The sequence below is a fragment of the Acinonyx jubatus genome, chromosome B4 (genome assembly GCF_027475565.1).
Source record: "Acinonyx jubatus isolate Ajub_Pintada_27869175 chromosome B4, VMU_Ajub_asm_v1.0, whole genome shotgun sequence".
NCBI classification, from domain to species: Eukaryota; Metazoa; Chordata; class Mammalia; order Carnivora; family Felidae; genus Acinonyx; species Acinonyx jubatus.
The window spans coordinates 1,322,543-1,340,812 of record NC_069387.1 but is presented as its reverse complement, the minus strand read 5'-3'; the positions used below and the strand labels follow the sequence as shown (position 1 = coordinate 1,340,812).

Sequence of the window (18,270 nt, the reverse complement as noted above, 5' to 3'; positions counted from 1 at the left end):
CTCCGGGTTCTGTGCTGGTTCCTCTGGTCGTGGCCCAGACATCTGTCCCTCCCCAACTTGGAAAGAATGCGTGGCTCTGGGTTAGAAGGCTATGGTTGGAGTCCTAGATCTGCCCTCTATTAGCCACATTCATTCTTGCCAAATGGTTGGCCCTTGGGGTCTCCGTTTGCCCTTCCAGAACTCGGGCACCTCTGAAACGCTCTGCCACAACCCAACCAGCTCCAAGCAGGCTGCGACCAACACCCGGTAAGACCGTGGTTCTGCAGCCACACAGGGTCTCCCTGAGGGCGCCCCATCAACATCGCTCCCGTGCAAACCCGTGTGACAGTCACAGGCTGAGGGGACAGGGAGGCCTAGCCCTTCAGAGCCCCCGAACATGTGGTACATGTGCCCATTTGAGCTAGCTGGCTTAATCGCCGGGACACTGATGCCCCCTTTATTCATGAAGTCATTAGCTGCAAAAACTTTGCGCGGCATTTTCTTGGTTTTCAGAGAGCAGTGAGCGGTGCCACAGATGTTTCCAGAGCCAGCAAAAAAATCAGCACAATTGCACTGAAACTCTTGAAAGAATGAGCTTTCTTACACAATAGCAGCCGCTCTCCGTCTTCAGGCCAAAGGTGCGGTAAGGAAGGCATTTTCCGCGGTGTCGCAAGTTTAGCCAGTGGGGGGGATTCAGGGAGAACAGAACGAGAAAGAGAGGTGCTTGGAAATTTGATCAAAGGTAAGAGGAGAAAACAAACCCAAAGCAGTTATGTGTTTGCTGAGCACCAAGAAAGGGCTCCCTGGTCAGCTGAGCTGGGAGCGTGGGGTGACACTTGGAGAGAGACAAGCCCCCCGGCCCTGCTGGCGGTGGGGTGGGGGGGGGCAGGGGGGTTAGTTCCTTGTGTGTTTGCCTCTGAGTCCTTTCTGGCCTCTTGTAACAGGTGCTTTGCTTTCTTGCGAGGAGATGCTGTCCATCGAGGGCTCCTGGTTCCAAGGAAAGTGTGAGCACTGTGGGTGCAGGGAGAGCAGCTATCCCCAAGCGCCTTCTGCCCAGCCGGCCACAGGGGGGCGGGAGGACGGCAGGGGCTCCTGGTCCCACTGCACTTGCTGGGACAGACCCACCAGGCAGGAGACGGGAGGCACCCAGAGTGCCCCATGCTTCTCCCCACCTACCGTAACCCCTGCTCGCCCTCACGCCTACGAAGAGCTAGAATGTTCTGAGACCGCAGGGAAGGTGGAGGGCCCGGAGCTCCGTCGTGCTGACTCTGTCGCCGGAAGTGGTTACAGACAGCAGAGCACATTCCACTGTGGTTTTTAAGTGTTTTTCTTGTCTGAGTGTAACCACATGTGGCCACGGGCTTTTAGGAGGCCAGGGCGCAGCTCTCGAGCTGCCTTTCTCCAGAATCACACTGGGTCTAGGAACACAGTCTGGGCTCCCACCCCGCACCTCGTGGGCCCCCTGGCGGCCAGCCGCTGGAACACGGGCAGGGCCTGGTCCTCCCACCAGAGCTCCCACCGGTAAGTGGCTCCTCTCTGCCCGCCTGCCCTTTCTTGGAGGACAGACTGTCAGCGTGTGTCTTTCCTGGGCACAAGCAGGGCCAACCGATGTGACCCAGGTCGCCGCTCCTCCTCCTGGCTTCCCGTTGTCCCTCCCCACAGGTCCTCCTGCAATTATCAGACCACGGAGCAGGCCCAGCGTCTCCTCTGGGAGCTGCCTCAGCAGCAGTGGGGGCCCCAGTGCGAGTGCTACGCCCAGGGGGTTCCCAGGGCCTCAGCATCCAGCCCCCCCCCACCCAGCGCTCGGCTCGGCGGCTGTGCACCTGCCCTCAGACCCCAGCCCCAGAGCCCCGGCGTCCGCACCGACTCTCGTGGCCTGACGGCAAGGCCCGAGGCCTCCGCACACAGACACGCTTCTCAGGAGCAGCGTTCCGGGGCGGTCATGGCACGAAGGGGCTGGGTGCCCAGGTCTCCGCGGGGGCAAACTGGGTCCGTGGAGCAGGAACTGACCCTAGCCCCAGTGCAGGCACTCCTGGGCCCCTGACTCGCTCTGAGCCTGCCTCCCCACCACCCCCACCACAGGAGACGCTCCAGGGCTCTGTGCCCCTAACGTGATGCCCACCGGGCGGGCCCACCGGTTCCCAAACGTGGGGGCGACTGCCAGCAGGTAACACGACGCTCTCTCCTTGTAAGGCCACTGTGCCGTCGGGCGCACAGCGTCACGGTGATGAATATCAAGGGCTTATCCGGCTTTGTGGGAGTCATTTGTCAGGACCCTCTCCATCGGAATGGTTATCAGCAGGTCGGTAATGGGTTCTGGACCCTTTTGACCTCCGCAGCATTGTTTCCACCCTGAAACCATTACCGCTCTCTGGCCATAAGGCGCCTTTCTGAGGAGATTTTAGCATCCGCCTTAATGGGCAGAGAGGGGCCCGTAAGGGGTCACCCCCTGCCTTAGCCACGAGGCTCGAGGGCAGGGGCACGCGTCCCCGGGGGCCTGGCTGGGCTCGCCCACGGGCACTCTGCCAGAGAGCAGGACAGACGGACACACGGTTGTCATGGTGTCACCCACAGGTGGCAGTCTCAGAGCCGCAGGGAAAGGGCCCCCACGCCCCGTGCCTCCCTCCACCGGGCTTAGGCTGCAGAAGAAGGAACCAGAGGCTTCGGGGGGAGAAGGGGCCCCGGGCTTCGGGGTTTGGTGCCGGTCAAGGCTCCGCCCGTAACAGGTGGCAGGTCAGGGATGTATGAATCTGCACCCATGAGGCCTTCCAGGGGCCAGTCCTCGGGGACGCCATGGGGACGCCTTTGGGGCGCAGGCCTGGGGTAAGTCAAGCTTTGTTACTGTCGCTGTACGGGCAGCGTGGCCGGCTTTAGCGCCTCCAGCACGCCTGGCACATCTCCACCCCTCCCTGGGCTACAGGGCGTCCTCGTCCCCATCCTCGTCCTCAGGGGGAGCAGACCCCTTCCTGGCCAACAGCACTGCCCTCACCAGGTGGGAGGGGTGGAGGGGTGGGGGGAGGGAGAAGAGGCAGGGGGGAGGGGAAGGTCGGTCACAGCACCAGGCGCACCCTTCACACTCGGACTCGTGGAAACTCCCAGTGCAACCGGAATTCCTTTCTGCCACCTGGCAAAGCCTGTGGTCTACCTCACGGGGGCTGACGACATCCCCCGAATCCACTTGATTCCAATCATTTCGAAATACCTCTCCGCGTGCCAAGCAGAAAATGGGGGTGGGCCGCACGGCACCGCCACGGCCACGCGCGGTGGCCACTGGGTCGGGTGGCACTCGTTGCGTCCTCGTGGGGGACCGGACGCCGGAGACGCAGACATGGCTTGGGGGGAACGTGGCCAGGAGGCCGTGGGGCAGACGAGGGCTGACTGTCCAGTGCCTGCTGCGGGGGGGCATCTGAGCTGACCCATCAGGTGCCCTGCACGTCCTGCAGACGATGGGATGGCTCTTGTGAGTGTGTGTGCACGTGCGTGTGCACTTTGGAGAGGCTCCCCCGTGTCCGAGTTCGTGCACAGATACAAGAGAGACCCGGCGTGTCTCACGGTGCACGGAGCCCACCTGTGTCGCCCCGCCCTGACCAGGCACCCATCACCGTGGACACAGACATGCAGGCACACGTATCCCGAGATCCGACGTCGCCCTCCCCACGTGCTGCCACCGACTCGGTCCCGCCAGCCCCGCCCTGTGGACCTCCGTCCTTCCTGCCCCACAGGCTCCGGGTGGGCCCAGTGGAGCTGGAAGGGGACCGTCCCTGCGGCCAAGCGGCCGTCCTCCCCACCCAGGCTCCCCATGTCCGGTTGGTGGTGTTGAAGGCTGATCGCTGGGGGTAGTTCCCCACACGCCGCTCCCAAGAACCCTGGGCCCGCCCTGCGTGTCCACTGGAGACGCCTCGCACGCCCTGCACCATCCCGCATCGCCCCAGGGGGCTTTGTGCTGCTGGCCGCTGGGCCCCAGTGCTGCAGAGGTCAGTGGTCACCCTCAGGCACACCCACCTTACACACTCTCTCTGGCCTCTGATGCCAAGGGCCCCGGCTAGGACGGCGGGCTCTCCCCGGGCCCTGGAGGGACGGCCCTGCTCTCCAAGGGAAACCTCCCTGCCTAGCGCCCAGCACCTGGGGTCCTCACCCACACGTTCTCCCCTCAACCACGGGTCTGGCTTTCGGGAAGAACTAGCCGTGGGCGCCTCAGAAACACTGCCACGCCCCGTTCTGCGGGAGATACGTCCTCCAAGACAAACCCTACGGGTTTAGTACTTCCTGCCGGTTGCACGTTTAAGTCACCCTGAGCCCCGTCTTCGCAAAGGATAATGAACACGGGCCCCCCCCTTATGCAGGAGAACATGGGCACAAACATTCCCATCACATCATTTGTCAGGGGTACTTTCTATTCCAAAAGCTCCCTTCATCCGTGGAAGAATAAAGTTGGGGACAATTTATCTTCCTTGTGATGCTTGCGTTCCGCTCCCGTGTGAGCTCTGCTCATCTGCACAGGGCTTGCAGGAGCCACGCGTGCACAAGTCAGCAGTAGCCGGCCTCGTCCGTGTGCTGCCGTGATGTCTAAATTGTCCTTCAATTAGTCTGAGAGCTTGTGAGGGCTTTAATTGATCTCTTTCTAGATACAATGAACCATCAAAAATGGAACGTTAAATACAGGGTTTTTTGTCTGCGTGTGCTATTAACAGGAGGGGGGAGCTATTTCCAAATGTGCTCCCAGCACATTGATTACAAGAGGGCCCTGCTGGGCTCTGCAGACCCTCTTCCGGGACATCCTGCCCAGACGATACTCTTCCCAAGCCTGAAGGACCTGATGGGCAGGTCTCCTAAATGGGGACCAGACAGAAGAGTAGACAGACCCCAGGTTTCAGCCTCCTGGGGCCCTGACCCCCACTGTTCTGGCCGAGGATGCCATCGCCCTACAGGACGGGAACACGGAGACGATAGGGGTCCACACCCCACGCGTGTCCGTGCATGGCCCCCTGCCCTGCGGGGGACGCGGCCTCATCACCACAGCTGCCACTGGCCAGCAGCCGCGTTCCAAGCTAAAACCATGACGTGGGTGACCGTCTGCCCACACAGGGGGCTGTGGTGGCAGATGTAACCCCGTCCGCATTGGGGACCTTTCTTCTGAGGCGCGTCCAGCGGGAATATTTCGTAAGGCAGTCAGTCCGCCAGGCAGGTGCAGGCGGCTGTTAGTCAGAGCTTCCTAGTGGCGTAAACTGACTCTGTGCACAGTCTATTTCTGACCACGCGGGCTCCTGAGGACTTGTCTTTGTTTCCTAGATTACTGGTGGACACGCCCTTCCCAAATCAGAGCCACAGACCTCCCTTTAGGGGCCTGAGAACACCCGCCAGGCAGCTGGAGGGATTGAACATACCGTCCTGTTTTCTTCCTCTGTTGTTGTTGGGAACGGGTCTTGATTTGGTTCTCAGCTTTAAAAAAAAAAAAAAAAAAAATCCAGAGCTGCCACTGTTGAGATAAAATCCAAACTGTCTGCTACACCTCTAATTACCAGCCTGCCTTCTGGGTAAAACGGTACTATTCAATTATTGGTTTTTGTTCAATTGTCAGCTACCAGAAAAAAAAAAAATTATCACTGCTTTCAAACCAGCTAAAAGAACAGAAATTCTGCAAATTGCTTTCTCAGCGCAGCTCCTTCAGACCTAATACCTCTCCGCAGAGTGTCAGAAATGGTACAATGCAATGTTGCGTGCGAATCGTATTTAATGCGGCTGTTAAAGTGATTCGCTTTATGTTATGTAATTTCATTGAAATGATCCCTTTGTCCCCACTTTATAGGTGGCTCATTTTGACACTTCCCACTTACCACCTAAAATATTCGTTTGATCCAATCCCGGTAAATAAAGCAACGTTGTCAGACAGGGATGCGTCGCTCCGCGTGTCCTCGTGTAGAGCGGCCACGTCGGGGCCCCGTGGAACCGAGGCCTCCCCACATCCGGCTTGCTCTTCACAGCGGGGTGTCCCATCCTGGGAGGTAAAGAGATGTGTCCGCATAGCCACCGCTGTCGGGAGGCCAGCCCACAGCCTGCCTGGCTCTGCTCCCGGAGCCGGAGGGTCCCCCCCCACCCCGGGCCAGACCAGCCCGGGGCCACGTGGCCAGTGAGCAGTCCGGGCACCGGAGACGCGGCCCATGTCAGGTTTCCAGCGGCATCCGTGTCTCAGTGCTGAACAAAATTGACTTGAAAGACGGGCTTGGGAAGTCACTCGAGTCACTTGTGAGGTCTCTGTCATGGGGCCTCCCCTGCCATGTCATAGCAGTTCGGGCTCTTGCAGGACGCCGTGTCTTCACGTCCAGACCAGCACCTCCAGACAGAGGGGGAAGCCGTGTCCACAAACCATGGAGTCCAGCCCCGCCCGCCCTGACTCACTTCCTGTTTCTCCGTCGGGGCTGCAAACCATCAAATGCTCTGCCAGCCAATTATGCCTTCTGGACGTGACTGTGGCCATGAACCATGGCCATGACCATAACCACGTCCTCGACCGTGGCCATGACCCTGGCCGTAATGGTGGCCATGACCGTGGCCATGGGTGGGAAAGAGAAAGGTGACCCCAGGGGTCTGCAGGACAACACCGATGGGGACCTGCAAACAATAGACGCTTGTTCCTCATGGCTCTGGAGGCTGGGCGCCAAGTCTGGGCACTGGCCGATCAGAGGGCCCTGCTGTCTCTGGTTACACAGGCCCCACCTCCAAGTACACTGGGGATGGGACCTTCCACATGAGTCTAGGGGGACACAGTTCAGCTGGTAGCACCTAGTTTTGAGCCATCTTGTGTTCTGGGCCCAGTACAGTGGCCTCTTCATCTTTCTACTCTTGGAGGCCGGGATTCCAAGTTATCTGTGAAACCCTGGGAATGAGCTGACAGCCGTCCCCTCAGAGGAAGAGGCCAGAGAGTATAGAGTGAGGTCTAGGTTCGCCACAGACCTGCCCAAGCCCTGTGGCTCCAGTCCACACCATCCTCCCACCGTGGCGGGTCAGGCTGGGCACCTACTGAGGGAAGGGACGGGGATCAGAGACAAGGAGGCTCTGGAGGTGGGCGCTCGACTGTCCAGCGGAGCAACCATGCCTCCCAAGGAGGCGGCCGAGAAGCAGGCCTGGGACATCCCAGGGCCCTGAGCGAGGGTGCGGTGCCGGCCTGAGTGATGCTGACAGGCTCCCTTCAAAGGGACAGCAGGTGTCATGATGATGAAACACGCCTCTCTGTCACCTTCCGCACAGAACGAATGGATGGCCCGGAACCTCGCCGTCCGCGACACTGCTGTCTGGGCAGAGATGCAGGAGTTGGGTTTGATGTTATAAATCACCATAATTTGTTACAATTTCCAAAGACAAATATGACAGGGTGGGATTACTCTGCAGCACAGGGGCAGTCATTTGCAGAAGCCGTAAAGTGTGGGTATAAATCTAAGGATGAGATATATTTAATCTGAGGAAGCGGAGCCCGGCGTGGGCTCGGCCTGTTGTGAGCGTGGGGACGTGGACACCGTGGACGGAAGAGCTGCCTGGCACTCACTTCATCGGCTCCTCTGGGACAAGGCTCCGACCTGGACTCTCCACGTCCACTCAGACCCTGAGAGTCTGGCTCCTTGGATTCCCAGGGCTGCACAGACACGCGATGCCTGGTGCCTCTGTGGCCACGGCCCGTGGGGGGAGGAAGAAGGTGAGTGGCCAGTGTTCGGGAATCCTGCCTGGCTTGTCCTCCGTGGTCGGCGGAGACATGGTTCTCCTGTGCTCACGTGTCACCTGTCACCTTCAGGCTCCAGCTCCCTCGCTTCCCCATCGGTGGCAGGGCTGAGGACACGGGTGCTAATTCTTGGAGATAGATGGAGACCAGCGGTCCAAAGAGAGAGCTGCAGTGGGCACAGTCGAGTCTATGAACTACCACGGGGCTCGTCCACCCGCGGAGATGGTTTCAGAGGCACCAAGGACCGAAGCAATAATGGGATAAAGCAGGGGTGCTCGGCTCCTCCTAGAAACTCTGACACCCTGATGTTCTGACCCGCAGTGTCAGAGTCAGGGGTCACTGTGGCTCCTGGCAGCCTGGCCCTCCCACACGAGCCATCCTCGCTCCCGTCAAACGGGCCCAGGAAGAACAGACGTGTAAGAACTCACTCCTGCCGTCTCTCAAAACACAGGTGAGGTTATCAAAAACCGGAGAAAGCAATTGCAAGCCCCGGTTCCCCAAACCAGCGGGAGTCTGCAACACAGAGTGAAGCAGCTGTGAAGACAGAAGAAAACAGCAGCTGTAGCCAGAATGCTGTGAACATCTGGAGTTCGGGGGCTCTGAGGAGCACGGGGGACCCACGCCGCTGCGTTGGAGTCCTCGGCGCCCTGGTGTCCCCTGCGGCTTGAGGGAGCAGGTAGTTCTGGGGGCTCCACGGGCTGTGCACCTGCTGACGGGAGAGCCCTGCAGAAAGCCATACGACAACATGCGGGCTCTTTCCGGAAGACTAGCGTGCTTCTAGGTGCTTCTGAGCCAACCGTGGGGGCTCGAAAGGTCAGCGGGAATCACGAACACCCTGTCGTCCTCAAGCTACCGACGGGAGACCTGGGAGTTCAGGGCAAGCCTGTGTGGGCCTCAGCTCCAGAGTGAATCCAAGGTCACCAGGAGAGATCGAACTCGATCCATTGGTCACCAGGGAGTGTTCTCTGGTGACCAGCTGCCTCTAAAGGGGCCAACGCCAAATTCTCTAAAGCTTTTTATCATTAAAATGTCAGTGTGAGTGTAGCTTGATGAGTCCCCACCAACCGAGCATCCAGCACACCTGCGCCTCCTAAGACCCCTCAGTGTCCCCCCCCCCCCCCGCCAGCCCCCGGCCTCCAGGGACACCGCCGGCCTGAATGTGAACCTCACGGGTGAGCCTTGCCCGTTTTCTCCCAAACACTGATCACACGCCCGTTAGATGGTACCATTTTGATCAGGCACTTCTTGTGTTTGCGTACTTACGTATTTGCGTTACCCACATGTACTCTTCGTGACACATGCCCAGTGTGCATAAGAACACGCACACACAACAAAACACAAGTGATGAGATGCATGTTCTGATATTTTCTCCCTACGTCCAGCTGAGCAGCTGGCCCAGACACCACACCTCTGAAGACAATTGCTGTGTGGGAGGGAAGCAGAAGAACGTGGGGTTCGGATGTTTATTCGGAGCTAAATACCAAACACATTCCAGAGTTTCGAGGGGCAGAGGAGCCCCACCGTTTGGGACCAGATGGACCCGAGCTGGGAGTCCCCGTTGGCTGGTTGCAGGAAACAGCAAACACGGGGCCCAGCGTGGCCTCCCGTGGATGCCCTGCCACCCAGTGTCCCTCAGACGCCTCCACAGAGGGACCCGCTGCTGGCTAGAGAGCTTTGCGCACAGAGAGCACTGCACTGACTCCCTGCGTCACGTCCGCCAAACCCTCTGAGAGCCCCTGCCACAGCTTAGACCCAGGCCACAGTGTGGAAACCACAGCAGAGCCTGCTTTCTGGCAAACGAGACAAAATAACACACGAATTGAGGGCATCAGGGTTGCTGGGTGTGAGGACTGAGCTGGGATCTGAGCCCATCATGGGCTGTCGAACCTTGAGCACAGTATTCTTAGCCTCCAGGACCCTCAGATCCAAGAAAATAAGGGGTGGTGCCTCCTGACATCCTACTATAATGGTCTTTGGTGGTTTTTCCCCCTCAGACCCATAGTGCTGACTCAACGCCTGAGCAGCAGAAATCGAATCAGATGTGTATCTGCCCACACCGCTGACTTCCCTACCTAAAACCCCCATGGAAAGGGCAGGGGCAGCTTATGAGGGGGCACTGATGTACCAGGAGGAGGGAATCTCACCCCTCAAGGGACAGACGTGTTTAAGTGATGTTTGTGCGTCACTCAGGGCACTCCAGAAAAACCACTGAGAGGTTATAGTGTAGACACAGAGGGAGAGACAGATGTGGAGGCGAATGTAGGAGCAGAGACAGACACACGTGGCCGGCCGTGCTTGTCTGGAGCGGGACCAGGAAGGGGTGGGGTGTGTGTGCTGAGCGGCCGCGGCCGGCCCCTCCTTCTGCGCCCCTCCCCTCCCTCCGCGCCCCTCCGCGCCCCTGCCTTCAATGCCTGCCTCGTACTCCCAGTGCAGAGGTCGGCCCCGCGGGCATGCGCATCGCTCAGGCAGACACGGGCACTGGGAATGCAGATACAGAAATGCCCACGGCTGCAAAGCTGTCTCTGGCCTTAAATTCCAATAAGGGGAAATTGTTCTCCAGTCTCTTACACAGCGTTTGCTGCTTCAGGAACTAACTCTCTCTCTCTCTCTCTCTGTCTCCCTCCTTGATGCCATGAAAACCCAACACTTTCATCCCGATATTCAGAAAACACTTAAAATCCTATCTTTGCGGGTTTAATAATCAGAAAGACACAGATACAAAAAATGGCTCACAAGTGATTGGCATAAAAGCTGTTTCCCACGCACCTGCCCCGTAGGGTGGTATCAGCCTCACACGGGGAAGGGGCCACACGGCGGACTCCCTCGGGAGCCAAAGGGGAGGGACGCCGGACGTGCCAACGTCACACGCAAGGAGGGACCCCAGCTGTTCCCTCCATAGCCCCTCGGTGCTGTGGTGTCTCCGGAATGAGGGGTTTGGGGGCACCACGCCCTGACACCGTGGCCTGAGCCTGGTTCTTGTCCAGGCAGAGACCGCACTCCGCTGCTCACCTAGGGGAAGGCGTTTCAGAGCAGGAACGAAAACGGCCTTGGCCCCTAACAGTCCCTGGGCTCAGTGTCAGGACTGCTCCCCAATCCGATGGGTTCCGGGAGGGCTCCAGGTCAAGCGAGCAGGGTGGTGCCTGGGCCACAGCCGCTCTTGGTGAGCAAAGGTGATGTTTGCACAGGTAACGAGACTCCAGAACAGAGCAGGAAAGTGTGACGAGTTTGCTCCAGTGGAGATGAGCACGGGACCCCAGCCCCCACACCTCCGGGGTAACAAAATGGGGTGCCACGTCTGCTCTCCTTTAAGCCCTGGCTCGTGTCGGCCACGGCCCGGCCGCCGGGAGCTTTGTGCGGGTGCTGGGGTCGGGCAGAGGTGGGGAGCAGCGTGCAATGGTTGGAAACCCTCCCTGTTTGCACTCACATCCGTGTGTGGGGCTGGCCTGATGTCCTCCCAACCACTCACCCAGACAAAGGCATCAGTGACCAGCGGGCGAGTGTGCCTCAGGCCATTGACCAGCCAGCCATTTCCTCCTAAAGGGAGGCTGTGTTTTTCGTCCTCACTGCTGGAAGTCCGTGGTAGTGTCATGGGGTTTTCTGGAAGCCCCGCTGTCCTGCCCCCCGCCAGCTGGCAGGGGCTCTGTCTCAGGGCCCCTCCTCCGTGCCCGAGCCTTCTGCCAGGATAAACCAGCCTGTCCTCCCTCAAAGGGTGCTCCTAATGAGCCACAGAGTGAGGTTGTACGCAGACGGCTCCCCGAGGGGATGGGGCCAAGTGGCTGGAGGCTGGCGCAGCCCTGGACACGGCCGGTCCCCTGCGCCCTGGCACTGGGAGTGACCTCCAGCCTGGCAGGTCCCCTGGAGGGGCGCTGGGCAGCGCTCCTATGGGAAACGACACAAACATCCAAACCGCAGAGCCGGGCAAGGCCGGCAGGGCGGGGGCAGGGAGGGCGGTCAGATCAGCTGCCCGGGGAGGACGCGGTCAGCGCTCAGGAGCCCAGGCTGGTTGCACCTCTCTGGACGGGTGGTGCCCAAGGGCCTGTCCCCGGCACGTGCCTCCTGCCCGCCAGGGCTTGGGCGCCCAGACCACGTGTGCCCTCCTGTGACCCGCCCTCAATACCCAAATTCAGCGTCAAACAAGCCCAGCCCCAGACGGCCACAAGGACGGAGGCCCCGTCGGCAGGGCTCAGGCGAGCGAGCCTGAGACACGGGAGTGGAAGCAGGACTGCAGCACACGGTCACGCGTTCGTGTGCGTGTCTCCACTCTGCTCTGTTCCACTGGGCACAGCGCCATCAGGCCTTCGGGGCAGAGTTCACGAGTCCGCGAGACCCAGCCTGGGTGTCTGTGGTCCCGACCTGCAGGCCGCTTCGAGTTCACGGGATCCCGACCTGCTCCTCAGCTGTGTGTTTTTCGTGTCCTTGACAGACCGTGCGACCTAGTCTTTGGTTTAGAAATAATGGCCAACGTTGAATACGTCCCTTTGTTTCTCAGACAAATGTTCCAAATTCACTGCAGGCTTCACGCGATCGAATCCGGCGCGCGCTGTGGGGACGACGCAGGAGACGTCCGTCTGTGCTCAGAGATGCGGCCCAGAGTCCTGTGGCCGCTCTGAGCCTCAGAGACCCCGTCTTCAAAGTGGGGACAAACAGCGCCCGGCACTGGGCTGTGTTAGTACCGTCAATCGTCCAGAATGTGGGTCAAAGGGGGGCCGCTTCACAGAACGTGATGTCTCTTCAACCCTGCAGGAGCCGGGGTTCGCATCTGGGCTTCAGAAAAACTTCAGCTTAGGACATGCAGTGACCTTTGGGTCCTACCTATGTAGCGATCTGGGAGGGAAATGGGGGATGTTGCCCAGGGATGCTGGCAGAGGACAGGTCCCACCCCGCCGGCAGCCAGGACCCTCTCCAGGGACGGTGCCCAGGGATGCTTTGCTCTAATTCAAGTTGCAGGCATGAAAGTGTCTGGGGTAGGCTTGCAGCCTGGGACACCATGGGATGCTTCCTGGAAACCACGGGCCAAGCGTGGGAGGGCTGCGAGGGACTGCACTGGTGCCGGCGATGGGCCACGGGAGGCAGGCTGTGCGTCCCTCAGCCCTGAAAGGACTGTCACCTCCTGAGGGTGGCAGCGATCCGCCTCGGTGAATAAAGTGCGTAATCGCGTTGCAGGCTGGTTAGAAAAGGAGACACCTGTGGCTCCTTTGGGGCTACACGGGGGGGGGGGGGGGGGGGGGCGGGGTTAATCTGGGAGGTGTACACAGTCAGACAGCCACGGAGCACTCCGGTGTCTTCCGGAACGTCCTGTGCCAGAGGTCCCTGGAAGAGTGTGTGACACACAGCAGCCTCCTCGTTCACCTGTGGCACGAGGACAGATTTGTCGAGTGGCCCACGCTCTCTCGGGAAGGCCCACGCTCTCAGGAAGGCAAGGCCTGTTCCCTCGTTCCTTCATTCGATGGTTGTTAATAACGCCATGCCCGCGTCGAGCACTGCAGAAGTCTCTGGTCCCAGCACTAATAACCCTTCAGGGATGGTGTGTGTGAGCCGCGAGATGTGTGGTGGGCCTGCCTGAGGCCCAGCGGGCAAGAGGCCTGGTGTCTACAAGGTGGGCACCGATCAGTCATCATTACAACTTGATGAGCCCCGGGACAGCCTCGACTCCAGGGATTTGGCCCCAGTAGGCAGGCTGGGGCGGTCAGCACAGGCTCGTGTGAGGAACTGACAACAGCCAGAAACTAAGGATGAGCAGGTCTCTGCGGGGTGAAGAGGTTTGTGCTGCCATGCAGAGCCCCAGGGTCAGGACTGAGCAGGTGAGCAGGGCCAGGAGGCAGCAGGTGAGGAGGGGAAGTGGAAGGCGTGGACCTCCCCACGGACCCTGTCGGGAGGTCAGCCTAATGTCGAGTGGAAGGACGTCAGCCTTCAGTTTGGGGACAGCTGCACCTTGGAAAGCAGATTGGGGGTCTCTCTAAGTTGGCAGAACAGTGAGGAGGCCGCCAGCGGTGCTGCGGCCCCAGACAGGTCAGGGGAGGACAGACCAAGTCCAGATGCTTCGGGAAAGGGACCCAGGAGGAGACAAGTGTGGAAGTGACTGGGTCTGGTGGCCGCAGGCACATGATGAAGGAAACCGAGGGGATTATGTTTCGAGGGGAAAGGCAGTGGGTGCAGCGGGCAAGCAAGGTGGGGTCTGACCCGCGTCCACACCAGCTGATGTCAAGAAGGAGGCCATCGCTGTCCAGAAAGGGGCAGCCCAGTGGGGCGACGGGGCCAGAGGGGAAAGTGGGGGACAGTGGGAGCAGGCAGTCCCGGACACTCGGGCATGGGCACCGCGCCTCAGGCCTGGTGCTACTGACCAGCTAGTGCTGGGTAGTCCTTTGTAATCGGGGCGTCCTGGGCACACACGCTGAGGTGTGACCAGCAGACATCTTCAGACACTGTCACGTGTCCCCTGGAGGGGAACCCACACCCCACAGAAACTGCTGATTTGGGGAGGTGTCAGATAAGTGGTGCGTATTTTAAACAGGAGAGACTTGAAAATGTTCACCATCTGGTGGTGAGGATACAGTTGCAGGGAGAATATAGAAGAGGGGAAAGAGGCTGGGAAGGAGGACGGCTCAGGACAGGACAGGCAGGTCCACTGCCACAGGACACATTCGGGCAGATGTGGGCAGGTGGGCAGCTGGTGCTGGTGACCAGGGGGCTCAGGAAGCCCAGAATCCGGGCTTCGTTGATCCCAGAGCTCCGCCGGAGGGTGAGACTGGGCCGGGTGGGAGGACACGAAGGTGGAGAGATCAGAGAGGGCGTCCATGAGGCAGCTCGCTCACAGATGGAGGGCAGGACAGCACCGTCTCGAAAGCCACAACACACACCTGACACCAGTCCAAAGCTGGGCCTGGGGTGGAAGGTCCCAGAAGCTGAGCGGATAGGCAGGCCGCAGGGCAAGACCAGGCCCTCTGTAGCTAGAGGGGGCTCAGACAGGGGGTTCCAGGCAACCACGGACAACCGTGTGTCAAAATCCTGACTCCATCCATTTCCTAGGCCGTAAGGAAAACCATGTCCCTCGTAGGCTGTCTTCTCCTCGTCCCACGGTCTGTTCTGCTCTCGACCAAACGGGGCAACATCTGATTATTTGACTATGAAGAGCCTCACCTGCCCAAGGAAAGACTTCACTCAGCCAGAGGACAAAGAATCACAGGCCCCCACTGAGCGGGGAACGCGTTTGCATTCCTAAAGGGAAAAGGCAACCTGGAAAAGGCCAGTGGGTGCCAATCCCAGCTCTGCAGTGATCCTAAAGGCCACAGACACTGTCCGAACCCCGTGCCGTAGTTCACTAGCCTACATGATGGGGATAAAATTGTTTACCTCATAGAGTTATTACCGGCGATTGATGAAATAATTTAGCACACCTGTAAGCCTTAACTCAGTGCTCGACTTGTGGGAAGGAGTCAGTAAATAATTGTTCACAGATCTGCATACATTATAGGTTGAATCTTTATGAATAGAAGACTATGAGATTTGACCAGGCATTATAAAAATAGATGCCAACACGGTTTGAAAGGAAGCAGAAAGGAAGGTACATTACTGGGTATCAGCTGAAAACTCTGGGCAGGCCGGTGGTTCCAGGAACGAGTATCTCAGCCCTCTGGGGACGTGACATTGCTGTGTCCTTCGGTGATTTTAGCAAAGCGAGACTCGGGCTGTGTGCGGGATCCTCTAACTGCTTCAGACGGTGGTGCGTGTAGTACCCAGTCCGCTGCCGTGGATTTGACGAGGGCAGTGTGTGCATTTTGGTCATTCGCGGCTGCGTGCAGAAGAGTGGAGTCCATAAAGTGTGGGGGTTGTCACCGGGGGTGCCGTGATTATATGTCTCTTACCGCCCAGATATATCAGCCTGGCACTTTCTTACTCCAGGAATTTTAGAAGGTACAGTTCAATGGCATTCTTGCTTCGTGAATAATTTGAACTTATGCATCCGGAATGATAGACTTCAAATGTTGGTGCCAGCAAAGAGCCCTCACTGACCTGCACCCCCTCCAGCTGCTGCAGGGTCCCCTCCGCTCCATCATCCGTCTGACGTGTTCACCAGTATGACCTTAAATATCTCCAGCAGGGAGACTTTCCTGCTCTCTTAATACAATGGGGGATCAAACGGATGGAGAATTACTCTAACACAATATCTCGCTCCCATCACGCAACATTCTATTTTGAACTTTGTAATCAACTGCATGTGTGGATGGGCTTTGTCACCAGTACTGCTCGCATGGAAATAGTGTCTTTCCCGCCAGCCGTGTGCAGGGTACCGATGTGGGTTCATTGTGGGGGATGATTTGTTTGGGTGAATGATTTCAAATGAGAGCCAGTGGTGAAGTTCTCCGGCACCCCCAAATGGTTAAGTGAGCCACTACTTCCTGTGCTCCCAGCACCCCTACTTCTGATGGGAGCCTGTTAGCACATCACCTGCTTCTTGGGAAATCACTGCTGTGCCTGCAAATAGACCAGGGTTTGGAGGTATCTTTCCTTCGGGACAAAGCAGGGTGATGTCTGATGTACCATCTTGATGATTTTATGGGGCTTGCTTGTAGAAGCAACCTAAGTAACTATTTGGGGGTACTAAATAGTTGGATGGGGTTCATCTCCTTCCGCGGCCACTGGCTTGATCTCACCCCCAAATGCTAAAGGTTCCAAAATTCTGAGGAGGGTTTGCTTTGGAAGTGGTAAGGGACCGGGTTCTCCATTTCACATAATTATTAACTAAAGCAGATTAGCAGGCTCCAGAAGCTTCTAACCCAGAACACGTGCTGTTAAGGGCAAGGCAAACAGCAGACAGCTTGTTCGTGGAGCGATGTGGGGAGACACCTGCTCCCCCTGGCCGTGTGCTAACCAGGCGCCTATGACCGCCCGCCCACCTGCCAGTACATGGGCAGCGGGAGGGACGGCAGCCTCACGCTCCATGAGGCAAGCTCTACTCACGCAGGCTGATGTGGAATTTCTTGTCCGGGTCCTTTCTGGCACAGACGTACCCTCCCTGGTGCAATCCTTGTGCTCCCTCACATCCTAGCACCCGCCCAGGCAGCCGGCTCCAGCCCATGGGTTCAGGGCTCCCCTTCATGCCCACCACCCCACGGGCACCTCTAGTCCTAAAATCTAGTACCGGGAAGTTCTTATTACCTTGTTACTCAAGTCCATCGCTACGGGGGTGGGGGGCACTTACACAAGTGCGCAGGTAGCTGGGAAATGGAGGGGTAAAGAGAGACAGCATTACTTACTTGTGGACGTAAGTTATCCCTAAATCTTGAGGCTCAAGATTCGCCTTTTCTATTCTTTGTGTGTTTCATTTCAGCTAGATTGCAAATTCCAAGGCTGGAAATACTATTTTAAGCACAGAATTATAGGCTTCCCCATGGCTTGTCATGATAACAGCCAGTGGTTCCCAGAGCCCTACAGCACACACGCACATCGCGGTAGGCACATACACGCACGTACACACCTGCACACACTGCACACACCTGCATGCACACGCACACACGTCTGCACACGCACGCATGCCTGCACACGCACACAACCACCCCTTGCCTCCACCTCCCTCTAGGCAGCAACCTGGCTGTGCTGTCCTCTTAATCAAAGGCTAAAAGAACGAGAAAGCATCTGCCTACAGCAAACACTCACAGAAATAAATTCCTGTGGAAACCAAACAAAAAGGCAATAGAAAGAGGAAGTGCAAGATATTAAATTTTTCATTAGATCCATTGCTCCAAAGCTTTTAGGCTCTGGGCTCAACAGCGCTGATTTCTTACTGACCCGTAATCCAGTTTAGTTGGAGGAAGTTGGCGAAAATTCAAAATTGTGATACCAACAGGTTTGCAAAATTGCCGAAAAGACCAAGAAAATGGATGCATGTTTGCGGAGGGGAAAGAGATGATTAAGAGATACTCATAATTTGAATCTTATTCTACGTCTTGGCTACTGAATTTTAGGAGTGAGTGGCTGTCACTTTAGCTGAACTTGTATCTGGTGTTTCCTTGAGCATGAAAAACATCTGCCAGACTTGGGTGCAGAGTCAGCATGGAGCCCAGAGCTTGCTTCTGTCCACTGTGCTCGACAGTATGTTACACCTTTGCCTCTCTTCCAGAATTTTGCATCCCCAGAGGTAGTGACCCCAGGGCATCTGTCATCGATCATTTGTCTGTCTGCCGTCTCTTCCATCTGTCCATCCATGTACCCATCATCGAGCTCCGTATTCCGCAGACATTGTCTGAGTCATAGTGAGCACAGACTAGACGAAAGAAAACCTTAATAAACTGGATGGATGGATGGATGGATGGATGGATAGATGGGTGTATGGGTGGCTGGATGGGTGACTGGATGGATGGATGGATGGATGGATGGTGAACAAATGAGCCACACTGATTGGAACAACACAGAGCTACGCAATAAATGCTTATAATCCACAGGACAGGTTCACAGAAGGACTATAACAGTGGCCATGCACAGGGGTAAAGCTGACAAGGGGGTGGACAAGGATGTGGAGAGTCTAGCCAGGCTTGAGAGGGTGGAACCCCAGAGTAAAAAAAACCTGAACCTTGTTCCTGTCA

At 57.8% G+C, this 18,270-nt stretch overlaps 1 protein-coding gene across 2 annotated transcripts in view; it reads left to right on the top strand.

Moving 5' to 3' along the window:
* Positions 1-18,270, top strand: part of ADARB2 (adenosine deaminase RNA specific B2 (inactive)) — a 416,451-nt gene that overhangs the window by 155,602 nt on the left and 242,579 nt on the right. The gene's annotated exons all lie outside the window — the stretch shown is intronic.